We start from the raw sequence: 23,033 nt of genomic DNA on the forward strand, positions 1-23,033 counted from the left end.
GTAGGATTTCAGCAGCTTTTGCATTATGGCGGAAACATGCCCTCCCACCCCCACCACCCCACCCCCTTCAGATGGTTATTTTCTGCACACGCATGCGTATGTTGATGGTGGTCATATTTGCACAGATAACTCTGTTAGAAAAAGGTGGTTTCGCTCCTGTGTATTGCCGTCAAACTCACAAACTTGCCTGCTTTCTAATCCTTGACAAAAAGAGTGACCATTGGTTGAACACCCCAGTACGAATGGTCTTTACAAAATGATGTGCTCCGGCGGTGCGGGTCCTGGGGAGGGTGTTGCTGTGCAGGGCAGAGTCAACTCACTGGTGGTTTTGAGGCTGTGTGTTCCTAGGTCCTGGTGAAGACCCTTTCTGTTCAGGAGATGGCTGTCACCTCTGGATCATTGAAGAATCTGGGTGATCTTCCCATTTCATAAAACAGAAGCTGGGAAGTTGACAGTGAGAACCATAAACAGAACTCACTGTGTAGAAAGATAATACTAATTTTTCAAAACCACAGCGCACTGTCCTTCGAGAAACCTGCATGCGTTCCCTTTGTCAAGGCCAGGCCCTGCAGATCTCTGACCCGACTGAGCCTGGGGCACCCCCAGAGCGAGGTGCTTTACACAGAGGGGGACAGAAGGGCATGTGCTCCCGTGGGCTTTCTGTTGACCCCTCAGAGGCACCTTGGGAGAAGGGCTGCAGACCCTCCAAAACTGGTTTATGTCAGAGTTTCTTAGTTGGAAAGTTTCATCTTAAAGATCAGCACGAGGTTTTCTCAGGTAGTCGTGCAGCATCGCTCGTCTGTAAGTATGAAATTGCTGCTCTGGAAAAGAGCCAAAGGAATGCGCAGTTTTTAAATCCACAGTTGTGGCTTTGTGCTCACTCCACTGGGATAATGAGGCTGCGGTCGGCGCAGTGCAGGTCAGTTCTCCGCGCCTTTGTCCCCTGTGGTTCTCACGGTCACTGGGGCAGCAGAGGACAGGACTCATAGCTGGCAGTCCATCTTAGTTTTCTGCAACATAGTGGTTTATGGTTCTGCTGGTAGTGGAACTGTATCATAGTTGAAACACTGCTGGACTTTTAATTCCTAGGAAAAGTAAGGCACGTCACCTTCGATATTCCCTTGTTCCTGTCTCTACCCATGAACAAAATCCACTTGGAATTTTAAAGATAGAACCAGGCTTTTACACTGTATTACTGCAGTGCTTCTGTTTATGATTGTAGACAGAATTCTCCCAACTCTATTGTGGGGACAGAGATTCCAGCTTTTCTCAGCAGGCATGGAGGCCCATTGGCTCCAGCACAGATCTGAGTTCAGGAAGGACTCAGGGCTGATGTCAGAGGAGTTGCTGTCTGGATTTCTCTGAACAAGACTCCGTTCTGGTGTCTCTCGTTCCTCCGTCACTGCTGCTGCCCCACATGCCTTTGCACTGCAAGCAGGGTCGCAACTGCTGCTCATTCCCGCGTCTTCCGTGGCCCCTCCGAGTTCCCACTGTCTCTAAGTGGCCTCACCGCAGAATGAATAAAGCTGCCGTACTACCACTTTTTATGTGAAACAAATAATAATTTATAAATCACCTGTTTTTTTTTCCCCCTTATGAACTCTCATACGCTCCTGATTCCTATTGTCGGTCACATTTCTGGGACCTCAAATCAAAGACGGCTTCAGGAGAGGCCGGTGCTGCACTCAGGGTAACGGGCAGAATCTTGGTACATGGCCCCTGCTTCTCTTGGGAAGGAAACTGCTGTGTGATTTAAAGAAACCGCTGTGTTCATCTGAAGCTGCCTTTTCTGGTAAATCTGTGTAGTGAACCCCCTCGTTTTCCATTTGTGGAAATTCTTTTTTTTTTTTTTCCATCATTTGGCCAGTTCTCATTCCTGCTGAGCTACACCCTGCTCATGCAGGCTTTGTCCTCCGGGCTGGCCACACGTTTGGGAGACAGAAGGATGTTTCAGAAAGCACAGAGAAGCCCACTCGCCTCGATGTTGTTGACTGGGCTAAGAAGCCCCGAGCCGTGGGGGGGGGGGGGGGGTCACGCGGCTCATTCACTCTCCTCCCCGTCCCCGTGCCTACAGAAGCCCTGAGCCGTGGGGGCGGTCACATGGCCCATTCGCTCTCCTCCCCATCCCCATTGCCTACAGAAGCCCCGAGCAGTGTGGGGGTCACACGGCCCATTCCCTCTCCTCCCCACCCCCATGCCCACAGGAGGATAGTGCATGCAGGTCTAGGGCTCTCTCTTCTCCAGGCAGACTTGATCTCAGAAGCATCCTTCATGTGACACTGCAGATGGCTCAGCTCCCCGTCCTGTCCCAGAGGCCCTTGGCCTGCCCTGGTGTGAGCACTGGCTTGATTGATGGGAGACCCTGCAGCCCACGCTTGTTCCAGGTGGTTGGGGGAAGGCGAGGAACAGCACCCCAACCGGAGTAAGAGAACACAAAGAAATGGACGCGGCTGCTTTAAGTTCCTAGATCACTGAGGATTGGCTTAGTATTCCCTTCTGATTCCCTAGTTTCAACTGTCATTTAGGAATGGTTATGTGACAACAGACTCAGAATCTGACAGAGCAGCTAGAAATCCTCTTGGGAGGGTGGCCAGGCCTTCCCTCTTCTGGCCATCCATTTTCCATCCTGGGGCCGGGGCCTGTGCCCTGCGCCCTGTGCCCCACATCCTGCACCCCACCCCCTTTCCTTGTGCTGGGCTCACACTTGTTGCTGTTCTCCTCCTATTCCACTTCTGAGATGATTGTTGCTATTACTTCTTGTAGTTAATTGATTATTTTCAGAATTAGTGGACAGCTTCTCTGAAAATAGCCTCCATTCTTAGTTCCACGAAGGGAGGGATGTGCGCTGTGCTTGTGGATTGCTGCTGGGGCGACGGGTTTGAGGCCACGTCTGCGGCCAGCAGCAATGTCAATTCCAGGAGGGACTTGGTGGCTGCAGTGCTGGGAAGTGCCACTGTGCTGCGTTGGTGTGACCCTGTGGCACCTGCTGCCAGGGGACCATTCTTTTTGAGTCATGTTTTCTTCAAATTAAATATTGAGAGATTCTAGTCACATCCCACAGTTGCCATTTGCTGTCTGAGTAGAAAATATGAAGAATCACCTGATTTGAAGCTATGTGGTCAGTTTCATGTCCATAGCAGCCTTGCTTTTCTTCCTTGCTGAGAGATGGAATGCCCCGTCTCACGCTCTTTCTGCTGTTATGTCTCTGTCTGCTCTGATACTGAGGTTCCAGGAGGGCTGCCTTGGCCTCTTTTCCCTGTAGCCTACGACACCCGCATCCTCTGGCTTCTTTGCCGACAGTTGTGGTGTGCGCTTACATCTGGTGCTGGGTTGCAGGCAGGGTGGGACTCACAGCTGTTCGTTGACTCTGGGAGGGCTCCCCTGGCTGAGGCTGTCTGCTGACAGGTGCTCTGCAGGTGAGCATGAGCCTGCACTAAGGAATGCTGATTAGAGTCCACTTCAGGCCCTGTTGGGCACACTGGGAGTGCGCAAGAACCACAGAGCCTGAGAGACACAGTAGGAGGGTGGGAGACGCAGTAGGAGGGTGAGAGATGCAGTAGGAGCATGGGAGATGCAGTAGGAGGGTGGGAGACACAGTAGGAAGGTGAGAGACACAGTAGGAGGGGTCGGGAGAGCCACCTGCACCAAGGCCTCAGGACAGCGAATGGCACAGCCATGGGGAGGGTGACTGCCTGTGCAAGGCTGGAGGCCATGGGCACCCAGGTCCAGTGAGGTCGGACGGAGCCCCCGGTGCTCAGCCTCCTGTGACCAGTGTTGGGGGGGTAGCAGTAGCGGACGGTGCATCCCAAATGTGGGCAAGAAGTTTGGAAAGATTGGCAGAGCACCAGAGGCTTCATAAAGAGCCATTTGGGAAGACAAGGTTCAGGGGATGGTGGTGGGTGCGCAGGTGTGGGGACGCACTGGCTGCATGGTGCCCACTTCCTCCTCCCCGAGCCGTGCTCTCCAGCGCTGTGTCTCAGCCTCCCCTCCAGGAGCGCTCACTTCCTCTCAGCTCTGGGCCCCTGTGGCCTCTGCTTTGCCAGCTGCCCAGCCGTGATGACTAGTTTCCACTCCAGTGCTATCTCTGTCTTTATTGTTCTTTTTGACCTCTGGGTGCACATGCTGTCGTGCCCCAGTGTTCCAGCATTGCTGACTGGGAGAGGGAAGAAGAGGTGAAGGGCTTTCTTAGAACACTGACATTGAAATTGCAGCTGAATCTTTTTAAAAAAAATGTTTTGTGCTGGCTCACATCTGTAATCCCAGTACTTTGGGGAGGCTGAGGTGGGAGGATCGCTTGAGCCCAGGAGTTTGATGCCAGCCTGGGCAACATAGCGAGACCCTGTCTCTACAGAAAAAAAAAATTAGCCACGTCTGGTGGCATGTGCTTGTAGTCCCAAGCTACTCATGAGGCTGAGGCAGGAGGATTGCTTGAGCCCAGGAGGCCCAGGCTGCGGTGAGCCATGATTGTGCCACTGCATTCCAGCCTGGGCAACAGAGCAAGACCCTGTCTCAAAATAAATGAAGTGTACAATTCAATGGTTTTTCAAAAAATTAAAATACTTAAAAAATTATTTGGAACCACTTTGGCTGGTTTCAAAGGTTGTGTATTATCTTTCCTCCTGAATAACAACTTTACATAAGAACGAGCATTCAGGTCTCTGTGGGAGGTGCCTAAGTGAGAGTCTCAGTCTCGGGCTTTGTAGAGCAGAGCCCCTGTGTGTGTGTGGACGTCTGCTGCCCTCCTCGCCTCCTGCCCTCCACCGCGTCCCCATCATGCACCTAATCTGCTGCCTTCCAGGGAAGCCAAACAGCCACTGCTGTTGGAGTTGAAATTAAAATGCAGTGGCTGGTTCTGGTCATGGCTCCAGGCATGGGTAGCTCCTTCGGGTGAGCTGTGTAGAGCTGAGCCTGGGTCTTTGGCTGTTTAGATGCATTTGTGGCTGTGTTCTAGGTGCTTCTTCGTTGAGAGTGGAGTTGTGGAGAAATGGCTCCTTCATCAGCTGACTACACTGTGCTGATTTCTTTTGTCCCTGCCTCACTGGGGGTGTGAGGCATCCGGGCAGCATTTTCTTTTACTGGACTATCCCCTAGTGTTGGCTTTGTTGCTCAGTGAGTATTTGAAATTAATTATTTGCTGCCCTGGGCATGAAGATCAAATGATATCATAGCAGAAATTCAGAATGATTTAAGTAGAGGTGTTATTGTATTGCCCATATGGTTAACTTAAGGGATTGCAGAATTGGTTTGAGTAGAGGACAGGCCTTGTATGGTAAATTAGACCAGAATCAGGGGCATCTGGAATTCCCTGAAATTCCCTGGAGCAGGGAGAGGCAGTCTGGTGTGCCAGCGATTCACAGAGCGAGAGAGTACGTTCAAACAGATGGTGCCAGGAGTGTAAAATAATTTATTGTCTAAGGAATTTCAATTTTCAGTTAGTGGTAAGGATAATAGAATCTTTAATTTGGTGCAGATTTTCAGAAGATTCTGAAAAACAAAAAAAGCCCTTAAAAATTCAGAGTTGTAAGGATTGAAATTTGCAGGGAGGTGGATGACTTTATTTTTGAGTGCATTTTAAATGAAAATTGATGGGTTTTTTATGAGGTCATGGGAACTTTTGCATAAGGTGGATAGACCAGTTGGCCACTTCAGGGGGCTGGCAGGGGAACCGCTGGTTGGTCATACCCGCATCTTGGTGCAGCTGCTTTGCTGCCATGGGTACCCTGAGCCAGTGCTGCGTGACCTGGGCAGACTCCCTATAAAGGCGAACTCGCATTCTGCGGCGATGCTGCCTCTGGAGTGATGAGTGCACGTGAGCTGCATGGCTGGACTCTACCAGCATCTGCGCAAGCCACAGCAGGAAGCAGCTTTCCATCGCGGTTCTAGAACCCTCCTCTCTCACTCATGCGTGTGCACACACACAGTCGGAACAGGTCCACAGGACAACAGGCCACAGCGAGAAGGCAGCTTTCCATTGTGGTTCCAGAGCCCTCCTCCCTCGCTCACGTGTGTGCACTTACACGGTCCGAACAGGTCCACAGAATGGTATTACTGTGTGCTGATTGCACTAATATTTTTTATTCTGCTTTCTGTTCTGCTTTTCTGTTTCTCTTCCTTTTTGTCTCTTTGAAAACTGGCTATGACACATTGCATTGATTTTGCAACCCACACTTTGAAAAATACTGGAATAGATGATCGCTAATGTCTCTTTCGTAAGAGTTTGTAGTTCTAAAAGTTGTAATTGAGTAGCTGGGACTATAGGTGTGCACCACTGCATCTGTGTAATTAAGTAATTTTTTAAAATTTACAACTATATAGGCCGGGCACGGTGGCTCACGCCTGTAATCCCAGCACTTTGGGAGGCCGAGGTGGGTGGATCACGAGGTCAGGAGATCGAGACCATGCTGGCTAACACGGTGAAACCCCTTCTCTACTAAAAATACAAAAAATTAGCCGGGTGTGGTGGTGGGCACCTGTAGTCCCAGCTACTCGGGAGGCTGAGGCAGGAGAATGGCTTGAACCCGGGAGGCAGAGCTTGCAGTGAGCTGAGATCGCGGCACTGCACTCCAGCCTGGGCGACAGAGCGAGACTCCGTCTCAAAAAAAAAAAAATTTACAACTATATAAAGTTTACACTGCAAATATTAATATTCTTCCTCTCATATTTTGATAAATCAAAAGATAATTGTTCTTGAATTGGGAGGCTTTTTAAAAAATCACGTTCAATCTAAGAAAAATGATTATAAATGTGCTAGTTAAAAAAATGTTTAGCGTGCTTCTCAGGGATTTTCATCTAGATCAGGAAAATTAGGATTATCCGTGTCACTTGGGCATTAGAATGAAGTTTTCCTGAGAACTGCAGTCAGGTTTTTGGCATGGCTGGCCTTCTGTTGGTCATATGGTGGGCATGGAATGGAAGATGGCTCGATGTTTGCCGCGGCTGTCCATGCCCCTCTACGCCATCCACAAGCCTCTGACCAAGTTGTCCGTGCATGCATTTGAGCGTTTCTTGCAGGAGAGGCCAGGGCCAAAGGAACGCTTCAGTTGCAGCTGGGCTGTGCCAAGGGGCCTCAGCAGGAGCAACCCTTGGGGGCCAGAGCCCAGGCTCTTCCAGCAACAGGAAGGACCTTTCTTCCCTCTGCAGCACCTGTCGAACATAACATGCTGGACTCCCTCGTTCATTCCCGGCAGAGAAGCACTCCCCTCACCCCCCACAGAGCCCTGCTATGCCGGGCACTCAGACCAGCCAGAGGTGGGGGAGCCTGTGAGTAAAGCGGAGAATTGGAGGTGTGGTGCCACCCTGACCACAGCACCTTTCTTCTCCCTGAGGCCACCTCCTCAGATACTCTTCTTGGCCACAGATGAGGGCCCAGCTGTGGTTGGCAGATCTTTTGGGAGATAACTGGATGTGTGGGGGTGGGAGAGTTGCCATGGGTCCCAGTCTCAGGGCGGCCGCTCCCTCAGTGTCTGTCGTCTTGGGATGTGGCAGTGTCGCTTCCTCGTGCTTCAGTGCCCTCTTCACTGTGGTGGGGTGGCAGCAGCACCTGCTCAGGAAGTTGGTGGGCTTTGCTGGGTGCACACGGCCCACGTGGCACTCACCAGCCTCTGGGCTGCCCTTGGCAGGTGCCATCCACACTCCAGCACTCAGGGAGGGGCGGTGCAAATCCTCAAAAACTGACCACACAGGCACTGGCACCCAGGTGGTGAGTAGGCAGGCTGTGGTCTGCAGACAGAAGCTTTACCCTGTATATGTACGAGGAGTAACAGCTGCTCATTTGAGTGAAGTCACTAGACTGTGGCCCTTAGAGCCTCCTGACGTGGAGGTGGGCCTTTCACTTCTGCCTTTTGCATGTGTGAATGTGTGTGTGTGTGTGTGTGTGTGTGTGTGTGATTTTAGAGATACTGTTTTAAAACTGTGTACTCAAAGCATTAGTTAATTAACTAGGAAGTTTTGTCTTGTGAAAATGATGACCAGGACTGAACCTTTTAAAACAGATCATCTGAACCTCATCGCTGTAAAGCAATCTGGACTACAAAGTTCATTCTTTCACGTGAATTAAATGGTTTGGTAAAGAAATACTGAGCATAACATGGACGTGCTCTAGTGATCTTAGGGAGCTGTGAGCTCGTGCAGTCTTGGGTGGGAGTTGGCATTGTTTATGTTCTTTTTTTAATTTTTTAAAAATGTTTTTAATTTTTATATTTTTGAGATGGAGTCTTGCTCTGTTGCCCAGGCTGGAGTGCAATGGCACCTTCTTGGCTCAATGCAACCTCCGCTTCCTGGGTTCAGGTGATTCTCCTGCCTCAGCCTCCCGAGTAGCTGGGATTACAGGTGCCCACCACCATGCCCGGCTAATTTGTGTATTTTTAGTAGAGACAGGTTTCACCATGTTGGCCAGGCTGGTCTCGAACTCTTGACCTTGTGATCTGCTCGCTTCGGCCTTCCAAAGTGCTGGGATTATAGGTGTGAGCCACTGCGCCTGGCCTTGGTACTTGTGATATTTTGATACATGCCTAGAATGTGTAATGACGTTGAACAGATGTTTGCTTTTTTTTTCTTTCTTTGAGCAGTCTCCCGGGGCTAGGGTAAGTTCAGAGAGGCTCCTAGATCTTTGTTTCTTGTTTATTTCACCAGTTACTCATTTTCAGAAATGAATCAAAGATTTAGGAGCCTGAGCCTACTCTAGCCCCCGGAGACTGCCTAAAGAAAGAAAAAAAGAAGCAAAGATCTGTTGAAAGTCATTACACATTCTAGGCATGTATCCAAGTACCACAGGTACCCTATAAATATGTACAAATATTATGTATCAATAAAATAATTTTAATAATTTTTTTTAAAAAAAAGATCTGTTGGAGCCAGGCACGGTGACTCACATTTAGAATTGCTTGAACCCGGGAGGCGGAGGTTGCAGTGAGCTGAGATCGTGCCACTGCACTCCAGCCTGGGTGACAGAGCGAGACTCCGTCTCACCCAAAAAAAAAAAAAAAAAAAGGATTCCTGTCCCTGTTGAATTTTCTGCCATGCTTCTGTGCTCCTTCAACAGCCAGGGACGGAGGGATCCAGTCTGAGAAAAGCCAGCATCAGGGACTACTTCAGTCCTCATAGAAATCACTGCCAATGGCTTTGGCCACCTCCTGTGTCCTGGATTATGTCTCTGCCGCTTCCCGTCTCCCGGACGCCTCCCTGAGTCCCTGTGTATGAGTGACTTAGTGTTACAGGCTGGGTGAGGAGCTTTGCAGGGATTTAGCTTTTCTCAGGGCCACCTGCCCTCAGGCTTCCTGGGCCCTCATACTTCTTCTTGTTTATATCTTATCTGCCTTTGGGGGAATGACCTTAGAGGAATTGGTGTGAGTAAGCCATGAGGTTCTTGGTCCACTTCCATCCAGCCAAGGGCAGCTGGCAGCTGGGCACTTACATCCAGCAAGGCAGAAGCAACCCTGGCTTTGAAGTAAGACTGCTAGGATGAGTCTGAATGGCCTCGGGGAAAGTTCCCTCTGAGCCTTCCTTTTTTTCACTTGTGAAGGCGATAGTCTCGCCTAGCTTGAGGGTTTGTCAGGGGGATTCAGTGAGAACCTCATTTGAAGCAGCTGCTTTAGTTCCTAACACCTAATAAATGTTTAACCACTTACCCTCCTCTCCCACCACCCTTTCAACTTTGAACCTCTTCCTCCATGTCATCCCTTCTTAAGGCGCTGACCTTTTGGCCACAAAGAATGGCTCTTTTTGTTCCCATCAGGACTAGAATTCTTATCTTTTTGTTGCTTGGCCCTGGTAATCAAAGAACCACCAACACATTTGCAAGGCATCTCCAGCCTTCTCCTTCTGGCCGCCCCTCTCTGTCTTAGGGAGAGTGCTATACCGGCATGGTGATGAGATGAACGAAAGGGCAGTCTCTGGCTGTTTTCTGCTGATGAGGATGTGCTGAGCAGCCTCCTGCAAATGAGAAGCAGGGAAAAGACCAAACTAGCTTAGCTCATTAGCTGGGCATGGTGGTGCCCACTTGTAATCGTAGCTACTTGGGAGGCTGAGGCAGGAGAATTGTTTGAACCCGGGAGACTGAGGTTGCAGTGTGCTGAGATCGTGCCACTGCACTCCAGCCTGGGCGACAGAGCGAGATGCCATCTCAAAAAAAAAAAAAAAAAGACAAGCTTGCCTGCCTTTGTCTTACAGAACAAAGGACAGGAGATTCCACTTTACCCCCTCATCGTCACACCATATTCAGTTTTCTGTATATCCCACGATGTAGCATGCTTTTTTGAAAGCAGGACACCGTGTTTGTTTACTTTCTCTTGACACCTAGCATAGTGTCTGCCACTACACAGGTTGTTCAATAAAATTATGTTCACTAAACAAATACATCTTGGTTGGAAGGAAGGGCATTATTCATTGCGTGCAGTACTGTATTTCATGGTTCCCGAGGTACCATATACCAGGATCACTACAGTTTGCTACAGGGAAAGTGATTAATTTTTAAGGAACAAAGCAAAAATTAATGAAAAGCAACCCAGAGCTCTACACAGACTTGGCTTGCTGTCTTTGTAGCCACTGGAAACCCAAGTAGCCAGTACAGAATACAGTATGGAAAAATGAATTATTTTCCATTCCACTTGGGAAAGGAGAAAGAACCACTGCTGTTATTGGCGTTTGATGCATTTGATGGCATGACCTTGGAATTTGATTTTTTTTTTTTTTTAGATGGAGCCTCACTCTGTTGCCCAGTCTGGAGTGCAGTGGCATGATCTCAGCTCACTGCGACCTCTGCCTCCCAGGTGCAAGTGATTCTCCAGCCTCAGCCACCTGAGTAGCTGGGACTATAGGTGTGTGCCACCATGCCTGGCTAATTTTTGTATTTTTAGTAGCGATGGAGTTTCACCATGTTGGCCAGGCTGGTCTCGAACTCCTGACTTCAGGTAATCCGCCCACCTCGGCTTCCCAAAGTGCTGGGATTACAGGCATGAGCCACCACGCCCGGCTGGAATTTGATGTTCTTTTAATCACTGATATATCATCATCAGGTTATAGATTGGCAGTCAATTACAAGGTGATCGGGACCATTCAGAATATACCAGAGACACAGTTACTGTTGCTGAGCTGCCTGTAAAATTGAAATCTAATCTTCCCTGTCTGTTCGGCAGCCTTGGGCATCGAGGATCTTCTGACTTTGAAACACTGGCTTCCCTTGCTTTCTGTGATGCCATAGCCTATTGGCACACTTTCTTCTTTTCTGATCCTTGTTGGCATATCACTTCCATACCCTCAAATATTATTCATCCTTGGATTCATTGTTGGCTCTTGTTTCTATGCATACTGTTTGGATTCCTTGGTGAAGTTGCTCTGTATGTGTCTGTTATTCTTAGTCATACCCACAGCTCAGAGCACTTCCTCGAACTCTGTCCCATGAATGTCTCTATTTGGTGTACAGCACAGGCTTGTCAGTCTCCAAAACTGAATTCTGATCTTCATCCATATGTGTTCCTGTGTTTCTTGCTTAGTAAATGGCTCTGCCCTTTACCCAGGTCCCCTGGACAGCTCTTGGGCTTCCTCCCAGCCTTCTCCTTCTCCCTTTCCTCTGCCCCAAAACCAGTCCCACAAAGAGCACTGTTTTCTGTCTCTCACATGGGTCCCTGAGCCACTCGCGGTTCCTCCGTCAGTGAGTTCTCTTCTTTCTCCCCGACTTGTGTTTTCCTGCCTTCAGTCTTGATCAGCTCTGACGCACTTTGCATATCATGGAGTGGTCTTCTTTAATTACCATCCCACTCCCCCACTTATTCCCCATAACCCCACTAACTTAAAGCTCTTCCGTGGGTCTCTTGTAGAATTGGGACAAAGTATCGAGTGCTTGATATGGCTTCTTGGGCTCTCTTCCCTGCTGGCTGTGTCTGTCTCTGTTCTACCTCTTATGCCGTGCCGTACGCCAGGGCTGACAGGCAGCGGCAGGTCCAACATCACAACTCTTTCATCCAGTTTGCAAATAAATGATGGCCTGAGTCCCACAAGCTCCCCTCCTGCCACACCCCTGCCTTGGGACTCTTGAGACCTCTCCATAATTCAGCAGCTAAAGCATTAATGCCAGATCCTGTGTGGGGCAGGGCCTTCAGTGCCACTGCCTGTGCTTTGCTTGGTGCCTCTCAGTAATTTAGATGATTCAGTTCTGTATTTTTTTTTTTTTTGAGACAGTGTCTTGCTCTGTTGCCCAGGCTAGAGTGCAGTGGTGCGATCTCGGCTCATTGTAGCCTCTGCCTTCTGGGTTCAAGTGATTCTCACGTCTTGGCCTCCTGAGTAGCTGGCACTACAGGTGTGTACCACCATGCTGCCTAATTTTTGTATTTTTGGTAGAGATGGGGTTTCCTCATGTTGGCTAGGCTGGTCTCGAACTCCTGGCCTCATGTGATCCACCTGCCTCAGCCTCCCAAAGTGCTGGGATTACAGGCGTTAACCGCTGTTCCTGGCCCAATCCTGTATTTTGAACAGCTCTCCTGGTTTCTATTGTCTTGAAACTCTTCAAGTCTGGCAGTTCTTTCCCTTCTGCTACCTTCCTTCCTTCCCCAGCTCTCACCCAAGCTCCTACTGGCCAAACTTCTATTCTCTCTTAAAAAAAAATATGGCTGGGCGCGGTGGCTCACGCCTGTAATCCCAGCACTTTGGGAGGCTGAGGCGGGCGGATCATGAGGTCAGGAGATCGAGACCATCCTAGCTAACACGGTGAAACCCCATCTCTACTAAAAATACAAAAAATTAGCCGGGCGTGGTGGCGGGTGCCTATAGTCCCAGCTACTTGGGAGGCTGAGGCTGGAGAATGGCATGAACCCGGGAGGCGGAGCTTGCAGTGAGCCGAGATCGTGGTACTGCACTCCAGCCTGGGCAACAGAGTGAGACTCCATCTCAAAACAAAACAAAACAAAACGAACAAAAAAAATTGGTAAAATATACATAATGAAATTTACCATTTCAGCCATTTGAAGTGTACAGTTCAGTGTGAGTGTACTTAATGTACATTCACATGTCATACAGTAATCATTACCACCATTCATCTCAGAACCTTTCCATTTTTACAAACCGAAACTGTGTACTCGTTAAACACTAACACTCACTCCCTCCAGACCCCTGCCCCTGGCAGCCAGCATTCTACTTTCTGCCTCAGTGCATTCTACTACTTTAGGTTCCTTGTACCAATGGAATCATGCAATATTTGTTCTTTTTTTGTCTGGCTTTATTTAGCATAACATCTTCAAGGATCGTCCGTGTTGTAGTATGTGTCAGAATTTCCTTCTTCTTCTTTTTTTTGATGGAGCCTTGCTCTGTTGCCCAGTTTGCTAGAGTATAGTAAGTAGCGCTATCTCAGCTCACCACAACCTCTGCCTCCTGGGTTCAAGTGATTCTCCTGCCTCAGTCTCCCAAGTAGCTGGGACTATAGGCAGGCGCCACCGTGCCCGGCTAATTTTTGTATTTTTAGTAGAGACGTGGTTTCACTATGTTGGCCAGGCTGGTCTCGAACCCCTGACCTCGTGATCCGCCTGCCTCGGCCTCCCAAAGTGCTGCAATTACAGGCATGAGCAACCGCGCCTGGCCCAGAATTTTCTTCTTTTTAAAGGCTGAACAATATTTTTGAGGGTATGTAGAGCCCATATTTTGTTTATTCCCATGACAGTTGGGTGTCCACTTATGGGCTATTGCGAATGGTACTGCTGTGAATATGAAGATACAAATACTTGTTTTTTCCACTTTTAGTTCTTTTGGGGCATATACCCACAAGGACAGTGCTGGATCATATGGTAATTCTATGTTTAATTGTTTTTTAGAAACCATCAGAGGGTTTTCCATAGAGGCTATACCCTGTTGCATTCCCACTAGCAATGCACACGAGGTACATTTTCTCCACCATCCTTCCACATCCTTGCCAACTCCACAGCCTTGCCAGTGCTGGCTTTTTATTTATTTTTTTGAGATAGAATCTCGCTTTGTCACCCAGGCTGGAGTGCAGCAGTGTGATCTTGGCTCACTGCAGCCTCCACCTCCCAGGTTCAAGTGATTCTCCTGCCTCAGCTTCCCAAGTAGCTGGGATTACAGGCATGCGACACTGTGCCTGGCTAATTTTTGTATTTTTAGTAGAGGCAGGGTTTCACCATGTTGGCCAGGCTGGTCTCGAGCTCCTGGCCTCAAGTGATCTGCCTGCCTTGGCCTCCCAAAGTGCTGGAAGTACAGGCGTGAGCCACTGTGCCCGGCCAATGCTGGCTTTTTAAATTAGAGAAAAGGTCTACAGCTTTAATTGTATACATGAGGAGAACCAGAGAGTGATTACCACTCCCTTTTTTCATATATATATATATATATATATATATATATATATATATATAGTAATTTTATTATTTTTTGTAGGGACAGTATCTTACTATCTTGCCCAGGCTGGTCTCGAATTCCTTGCCCTAAGTGATCCTCTCACCTTGGCCTCTCAAAGTGCTGGGATTACAGGCCTGAGCCACCGTGCCTGGCCTCCTTTTTTCTGTTTTCATAATTGCCATCCTAATGGGTGTGAAGTGGTGTCTCATGTGGTTTTGTTCTCTTCTCTCTTGAAGTTTCAGAATTGTTTTCAAAAAGCCATTCATGAGCTCCCTACATGGTTCAGCTGGACTGTGCCCCTCCTATAGTCCTGAGTTCTTCTTCCATCAAACCTATGTATGGAACTACTTGTTTTCTTTTTTCTTTTCTTTTTTTTTTTTTTTTTTTTTTGAGATGGAGTCTGCTCTGTTGCCCATGCTGGAGTGCAGTGGCGCAATCTTGGCCCACTGCAGCCTATGCCTCCTGGGTTCAAGTGATTCTCCTGCTTCAGCCTCCTGAGTAGCTGCGATTACAGGTTCACATCACCATGCCTGGCTAAGTTTTATATTTTTAGTAGAGACGGGGTTTCATCATATTGGGCAGGCTGGTCTCGAACTACTGACTTCAGGTGATCCGCCTGCCTTGGCCTCTCAAAGTGTTAGGATTACAGGCTCATCCTTGTAGCTCTAGTGTCTTGCAAGGTACCTGGCCACCTGCACAGTAGAGGCCACCAAAGGACTGCATTCAAAATAACCACTTGAAGACCCTGACTTCAGAACATGCTGCTCATTTTCCCGGGAAGCCAAACCCCTACTCTCAGTGATCTGTATGCATCTTTAGTCACTGGGAAGCGGTGATAATATACCCACAACTATAAAATGAGAGAGACCGACTTCCTTGATCTTCAGTGGGGATTTTTGAAAATGGTTGATTGCACTCAAAGCAGAATTTGTATTTTGCTTCATTGGGTCACCTTGGGCAACAATTTCATTTCTGTAGAAAATTAATTTTGGAGGAAGCTGCATGTGCCAGGGGAGCCCTGGGTCCATCCTTTTGATGGTGAGGGGAAGTCCAGTTCCTCACTCGCCCATCCCTGCTTTCGGTTCCCTGTTGGTGATTTTCTTTTGTATTCATGCACGTGCAAATCAGCTGCTTTTGGTAAGGGAAGCCTTGGAAGGATGTCTGCTAAAGGTTCAGAGAAAATGCAGAGCTCCGTTCAAGGTGAAAAAAGTGGTTGACAACTGGCAGAAAGAAGCTGGCCTTAGGGAGGAAGTCAGAAGCCAGGGTGCTGTACCCCTTGGGCTGTGTGTTAACTCCTGGGTCACTGGATCATGGGGATGTCCACAGGGTCCCTCGGGGGTGGGTTCTTGACACCCAGGGTGGCAGGGACCTGGGCCAGTGGCTATTTACTAAGGGGTATGAATGTGTCCCAGCATGTTAAGATCTAGTGGAGCTGGACTGATACCTATTGGCCGAATGTGACCTCTGCCTGTTTCAAAGGTGTTTAATCCTGATGTCTCATAAATTAAGACTCAGGCCTGTAATCCCAGCACTTTGGGAGGCCGAGGTGGGTGGATCACTTGAGGTCTGGAGTTCGAGACCAGCCTGGCCAACATGGTGAAACCCTGTCTCCATTAAAAATACAAAAATTAGCTGGGCATGGTGGTAGGCACCTGTAATTCCAGCTACTTGGGAGGCTGAGGCAGGAGAATTGCTTGAACCCAGGAGGCAGAGGTTGCAGTGAGCTGGGACCGTGCCCTGGCACTCCAGCCTGGGCGACAGAGCAAGACTCTACCTCAAAAAAAAAAGTAAAAAAGACTCAGTTTGGCCTCTGAGTTGTCAGTTTTTAGATCACAGTTATCCAGCCTGAGTTCTGTGGGTCCTTTGCTTTGCTCCTTTCAGAATGTAAATGACTCTTCAGCTCATGATGGCGTATGCCCCTAAAAGGAAGTGAGATACAAGTTTTAGAAGTCCTTCTTAGAAATTTCCCTTTTTTTTTTTTTTTTTTTTTTTAAATAAGAGACAGGGTCTTGCTCTGTTGCCAGGCTAGAGTGCAGTGGTGCAATCATGGCTCTCTGCAGCCTTGAACTTCCTGGCTCAAGCGATCCTCCCACTTCAGCCTCTCAAGTAGCTGGGACTGCACATGCATGCCACTGTGCCTGGTTAATTTATTTCCTACTCTTTAATAAAGGAGGTGGTATGCTGTAAACTCTTGTAGGATGCGGGTGTGTTATGCTGAGCCCTGGTTCTGGAAGGCAGTCTTGTGGCTAGTTGGAAGATGGTAGAGTGACAGAGCTCAGCCCCTTGTTGGCACTCTGCTCTGCCAATCCATTTGTGCCTTGCAGTCAGGCTGGTTCAGTTTGGGATGTGACAGATTTGGGAGCACTTGTATTCACTGAGTTCTCAGGCTGGCACATGAGTGAACTTGGTTTACCTTTGTTCCTGGCATGGCTGATACCATGTGTGGCTGATTCTGTTAGAGTGTGCCCTCAGATTCATCCCTCTGTCTTGTTTGGCTTTGATAGAACCCAGATTTTGCTTGAGGCTGTGGTATGTACTCCTTTATCTCGGTGAGGGATTAAGCCAGTTTTGAGTTTTGTTCTTTGCTTTCTCTGCTCCCTTGTGATTTTCTGGGATTACTTGTTCTTTCCTGATAAAAGGGGCGATAAAGCTGGCTTCATCCCATTCCCTTTCTTCCTGCTCAATTGTAAATGAGATGCCCAGAGTTAGGACAGTCCTCTGGGACAGTGAGGTCAAAAGGTTGGAGGTTTTGGCCTGACATAGCCTTTGTATCACTGGCCTATTTCCAGACTAGCCCAGCTCCATGGGGTTGGATTTTCTTTGTGTGTGGGTTTTTTTGTTTTGTTTTGTTTTTAGAGACAGGGCCTTGCTCTGTTAACTAGGCTGGAGTGCAGTGGTGCAATCATAGCTCATTACAGCCTCAAACTCCTGGGGTCCAGCCATCCTCCTGCCTCCGCCTCCCAAGTAGCTGGGACTACAGGTGTGTGCCGCCACACTCGGCTCCTTGTAGTTGGGTTTTCTGTTTCCTTTTTTTAGAGATGGGTTCTTACTATGTTGCCCAGGCTGGTCTTGGGTTTTCTGTTTTTTTCTTTTTTTTTTTTTTTTTTTTGAGACAGAGTCTTGCTCCATTGCCCAGGCTGGAGTGCAGTGGCACCATCTCGGCTCACTGCCAGCTCCGCCTCCCGGATTCACACCATTCTCCTGCCTCTGCCTCCCAAGTAGCTGGGAGTACAGGCGCCCGCCACCACACCTGGCTAATTTTTTGTATTTTTAGTAGAGATGGCGTTTCACCGTGTTAGCCAGGATGGTCTCGATTTCCTGACCTCATGATCCACCTGCCTCGGCCTCCCAAAGTGCTGGGATTACAGGCATGAGCCACCGTGCCCGGCGGGTTTTCTGTTTTTTTGTTGTTGTTGTTGAGCAATGCTTCGTTTTGGGGCAGTGTTGTCACATTGATGAGACACCCCTCACCCCCCATGGCTGTGGAGCACAGGTGTTGCTCAGCACCTGGTGTGTTCTTGGTCTTCTATAGATGATTGTCAGATGACTGAAGAACATGCCCTGTCTCACTGCATTATTTCCTGTGGTTGCAAATGATAGAAAATTCTTTAGATTGATTTAAGAAAAAAAAAGATGAAGGACATTTATTTATTGACTCAAGTATCTAAGAAATCATCTTGGAGTTGAGCTGGATTCAGGGGGCCTGCCTTCTCCCAAATCTGTCTCCATCTGTTGTCCCTCAGCACCGCTTCTCTGTGGTTGGGTGTCTTTCTGGGTGGGGGGTCTCTACATGATGGGGTGGAAAATGGCCCCAAGTAGCTCCAGGTTTCCAGGATGATGAGAGATCCTACTTCTAGGACGGGGTCGGCACACTCCCTCCTTATGGGTCATAGGGTTTGTGAGCCATGCGATCTCCATCGCAGTGACTCAGCTCTGCCACTGGAGCAGAAACTCAGCCACAGACCATATGGGAGCAAATGGGTGTGGCTGCGTTCCAAGAACACTGTGCTTACAGAAACAGTTTGGAGGCCAAATTTGACCCCCAGGCCGTTGTTTGCTGACCTCAGCTCCTGGAGGAGACAAGGCCTCTTTTCTGGTGGGTCTGGTAGAACTTGTGCGAAGGGACCCTGTGGTCCAGGGCTGAGACTGGGGTGAGGTTGGTGAGACACTTTGGCCACAAAATTGAAGGCGGTACCAAAAAACTTATCAATCAAGATAAATACTATTTTTATGTAATATTAAAAAAAATGAAAGTTGCATATGCCATGGTTCTGGCCAGTTAATTGCCTGCCCTGGGTTAGCTGTCCACCCCTGCAGTAGGGGGAGGTTAGGATAGTGCTGAAGGATCCCAGTGGAATGTGTTTCCCATAGGAAAGAGGGGTGCTCTTACTAGAAGAAAGGGAAAGGGACCAGGCTCGGTGGCTTACGCCTGTAATCCCAGTGCTTTGGGAGGCCGATGCTGGATGATCATTTGATTCTAGGAGTTCAAGACCAGCTTGAGTAACATAGTAAGACCCTCGTCTCTACAGAAAAAAAAAAAAATTAGCCGTGTATGGTGGTGTACACCTGTAGTCCCAGCTACTCATGAGCCTGAGATGGGAAGATCGCTTGAGCCGAGGAGTTCAAGACTGCAGTGAACTATGATCGTGCCACTGTGCTCTAGCCTGGGCGACAGAGTGAGACCTTGTCCCCACCCAACCCCTCAAAAACAAAACAAAAAAAACCCCAAACAAGGAAAAGGAATGCTGTTTGGTGCACGTGTAGTAATGATATTAATAGTTGGTTTTCATTGAGCACCAATTATATGCCAGGTATGTTAATAACTATAGCTAACATTTATTCACTGCATTTATTGGATACACTTTACATGTATTCCTTTTTCTCATTTTTCCCTCATAGCAATCCATACACATAGGTACTGTTCTCCCCACTGTACAGATGAAGAAAGTAGAGGACAAAATAAGTTTCCCAAGGTCACACAGTGCCTGAACTAGAATTTGGGACAAGGTTTTTGTCTTCCTTGTGGTCCCCAAGGTATGAATTCTTGGGCATCGGTGATAGTTAAGGCTTGATAGAAACTTTCCCAAAAGCCTGGTGCTGTTAGTCATCCTCTGTTAACAGGTGTCCCGGGGCAGCTCTTCTCAACACCCTTTCCTGGCACTTTTTCTTGTTGGCATTCGGCTTTCAGGTGTTTGGAGAACCAGAAGCCCTTGCCTGCTTTTTGACTTAACCCCATGTTTCAAAGCAGATCAGTGTATATCCCTAAATTAAATTATGGACACCGCAGGCGCTAATTGGCAGGTGAGCTGCACTTTAAATAGACCACATTAATTCTGGCAGTGGAAGCAGAACCCTGCTGGGATAATTCTTATCATCAGCAGCATCACCCTGACAAGCTTTAAAAGGATTCTGTAGCAGTAAGCAATTTTGCAGAATTGAAAGGTGAAAACACACTTTAAAGCGTTCATGTAGATTCAAGGTCGGAGGGAGGTGACTGCATTTTTCAAGACAGGCTGCAAGTGAGAGTCACTTGACTGGAAATGTGATGGACGTACCGACAATGGTCTGGGGTATTTTGAAATACGTTGTTGGCCAGCTGGCCCAGGGTGTTGTTGTCGCCAGATTCCCCGTCCTGGTTTCTGAGTGAGGCGGAGAGTGGAAGGAAGGCTGTTTTGTACAGTTGTGTGGATTAGACTGATCGGATGAGCTTGGGAAGTAGATTAGTTTGACATTTAGGGATTGAGACAGAAGACAGTCTTGAGGGACCTGCCCTCTTGCTGGTTTTTGTTATTCCTGGGAAGTTTATTCTAAATGATCCCAGTGATTGGCTTGATCCACAAATACTTATGCACGCTCATACGGATGTATACATTTAGATGCTGCTAACACAAAAAGGAACCCACGCGAATGCCCTCTGCTATGAAGGGAATTAATTATTAAGCAAATGCTGATTGGTCATCATGGACTGGGCACTGTGCTCGGTGCTTTCCTTCCCTTTCTTGTTACCCCAGTAACCCTGGGCGATTCTGCACTTTCGTGTTGATTTTATGGGAGAGGATTTTCAGGCTTAGCATGGTTGAGTGACTTGCTCAAGGTCATTTGGTTGAATGAACTTTTTCTCTGTTGTCCTGCCTGCTGGACTGGAAGCCCCTTAGGGACGAGTTCTTGTTGTCTCTAGCTGGTGACACATAGCCTAGCTCGGTTCACAGCTCCCAGGAAGAATGCAGTGGATCCTAGTGAAGTTGAATTGAAACATTAGAGTGAACTTAACTAGCCTGCCATGCAGTTTCTGGAGATGGGTGTACTTGCCTCCTTCTGGAAGGCAGGTTCAAAGCCTTTGTCACATTTCAGAGGGGACTGTGAGCCTGTTTAGCTCCTAGATTGGAAGCCAGGTCCGACTGCAAAGACTCAGCTTCCCCCACTTTGAATATTAAACAGTTGTGAACATGATCATTTTGAAGAAGGCCAAGTCCCCTCATTTTGCAGGGCAGTGTGATTTAGTGGTTTGCAGTGAGCTCTGGGGTCCCTTTCTGCCATACTGTTTACTAACTGTGTTGCTGGGCGAGTCACTTCACTTGTCCTGGCTTCAGACCTTGTCTTTCACATGGAGATGGCCTTGGTTGTGATGATGTCAGATGTAAAGTGTTTACTGCAATGGCTGGTGCATAGTTAATGCTCAGTAAATAGTAGTTGCTGTTGCTGCTGTTATTATTATTGCCAGCATGAAAAAATGTTAAAGAGCCAATGTTAAGTGAAGAAAATTGATCACAAAATTATGTATACACTAGCATTACAACTATGAAAATATCTGGGGTTGGGCATGGTGGCTCCCGACTGTAATCCTAGCATTTTGGGAATCTCAGGCAAGAGGATCTCTTGAAGCCAGGAGTTTGGTACCAGCCTGCACAACATAGCAGAATCTCATCTCTACAAATAAATAAAAATTAAAAAATTAGCTGGGCATGGGGGTGCGTGCCTGTGTCTCAGCTACATGGGAGGCCGAGACAGGAGGATCACTTGAGCCCAGGACGTTGAGGCTGCAGTGAGCTCCAGCCTGGGTGACAGAGGGAGAGGCCCTGTCTCAAAAATAAATAAATAATAATTAACTTAAAATGTATATAAAACATTTTAAAAATCTGTGTACATGTGGATAAAAAGTGGTGGGATGTGAGGAGATACAAGTAGTTGTAGGAATGACCATCTTATGGATAAAAACAAACTTTCTTAGGTTTCCCATAACGCCTTAAATCTGTTCCTATCCTCAGACTGAGTAATTTGACATGTGGAAATCTTTCCTAAGGAACTAGGAATGAGGACAATTATTTATGTATAGGGGTGTTCTTTACTGTACAGAGGGAAAGTTGGCCATGTGCCATGCCCTTAGCAGTAGGGAAATAGTTGTTTTACTGGAAAGCCATCAAAAATCATCTTTGAAAGACTTTTAATTGTAATAGGAAAATGTTCATGCTCTAGACAAGAAAATAAATGAATCAGGATACAAAATTACACATACAAATATGTATGCGTATACACTCATACAATATGATGTGGTTTTATTTATTTATTTTTTGAGACAGAGTGGAGTATAGTGGCGTGATCTTGGCTCTCTGCAACCTCCGCCTCCTGGGTTCAAGTGATTCTCCTGCCTCAGCCTCCCAAGTAGCTGGGACTACAGGCGTGTGCCACCACGCCCAGCTAATTTTTGTATTTTTAGTGGAGACATGGTTTCACCATTTTGGCCAGGATGGTCTCGATCTCTTGACCTCGTGATCTGCCTGCCTTGGCCTCCCGAAGTGCTGGGATTACAGGCATGAGCTACCGCGCCAGCCTGTTTTTTTTTTTTGAGACAGAGTCTTGCTCTGTCGACCAGGCTGGAGTACAGTGGTGCGATCTCGGCTCACTGCAACCTCTGCCTCCTGGGTTCAAGTGATTCTCCTGCCTCAGCCTCCTGTGTAGCTGGGATTACAGGCACCTGCCACCATGCCTGGCTCATTATTGTATTTTTAGTAGAGATGGGGTTTCACCATGTTGGCCAGGCTGGTCTCGAACCCCTGACCTCAGATGATCCGCTCGCATCGGCCTCCCGGAGTGCTGGGATTACAGACATGAGCCACTGTGCCTGGCCTGATGTGTTCTTTTCTTCTGGCTGCTGTAACAAATTAATACACAGTTGGTGGCTTTTAAACACTATAATTTATTCTCCCACAGTTCTGGAGGCCAGAAGTCCCCAATCCATTTCACTGGGCTAAAGTCAAGGTGACAGCAGGGCTGCTTCCTTCCAGAGGCTTCAGGGCCGAATCCGTTTCTGGCCCTTCCAGAGTCTGCTCGCTGCCCACCTTCCTTGGCTATGGCTGCCCCATTCTAGTCTTTGCTTCTCTGGCCACATCATGTCCTCCTCTTCTGTGTCAAGTTTCTCTCTGCCTGCCTCTTATGAAGATCTTGTGATTACATCAGCCTCACAGGGATTATGCAAGATAACCTCCCAGTTTCCAGATCCTAACACAGTTGCACAGACTCTTTTACTATATAAGGTAATATTCAGAGAATTCTGGAGCTTAGGACGTCGATATCTTTGAGGATTATAATTCAGCCTACAGCAAATGTTGATTTTATTATAAAAAAGAAAAGTGCAGTAAAAAAGACTGAAAATTCTTGAAAATGTCAATATTGGTCTTTTCTGGATGAGAGGTTTTAGAGTC

This window comes from Pan paniscus, chromosome 18, assembly GCF_029289425.2.
Source record: "Pan paniscus chromosome 18, NHGRI_mPanPan1-v2.0_pri, whole genome shotgun sequence".
Taxonomy (NCBI): Eukaryota; Metazoa; Chordata; class Mammalia; order Primates; family Hominidae; genus Pan; species Pan paniscus.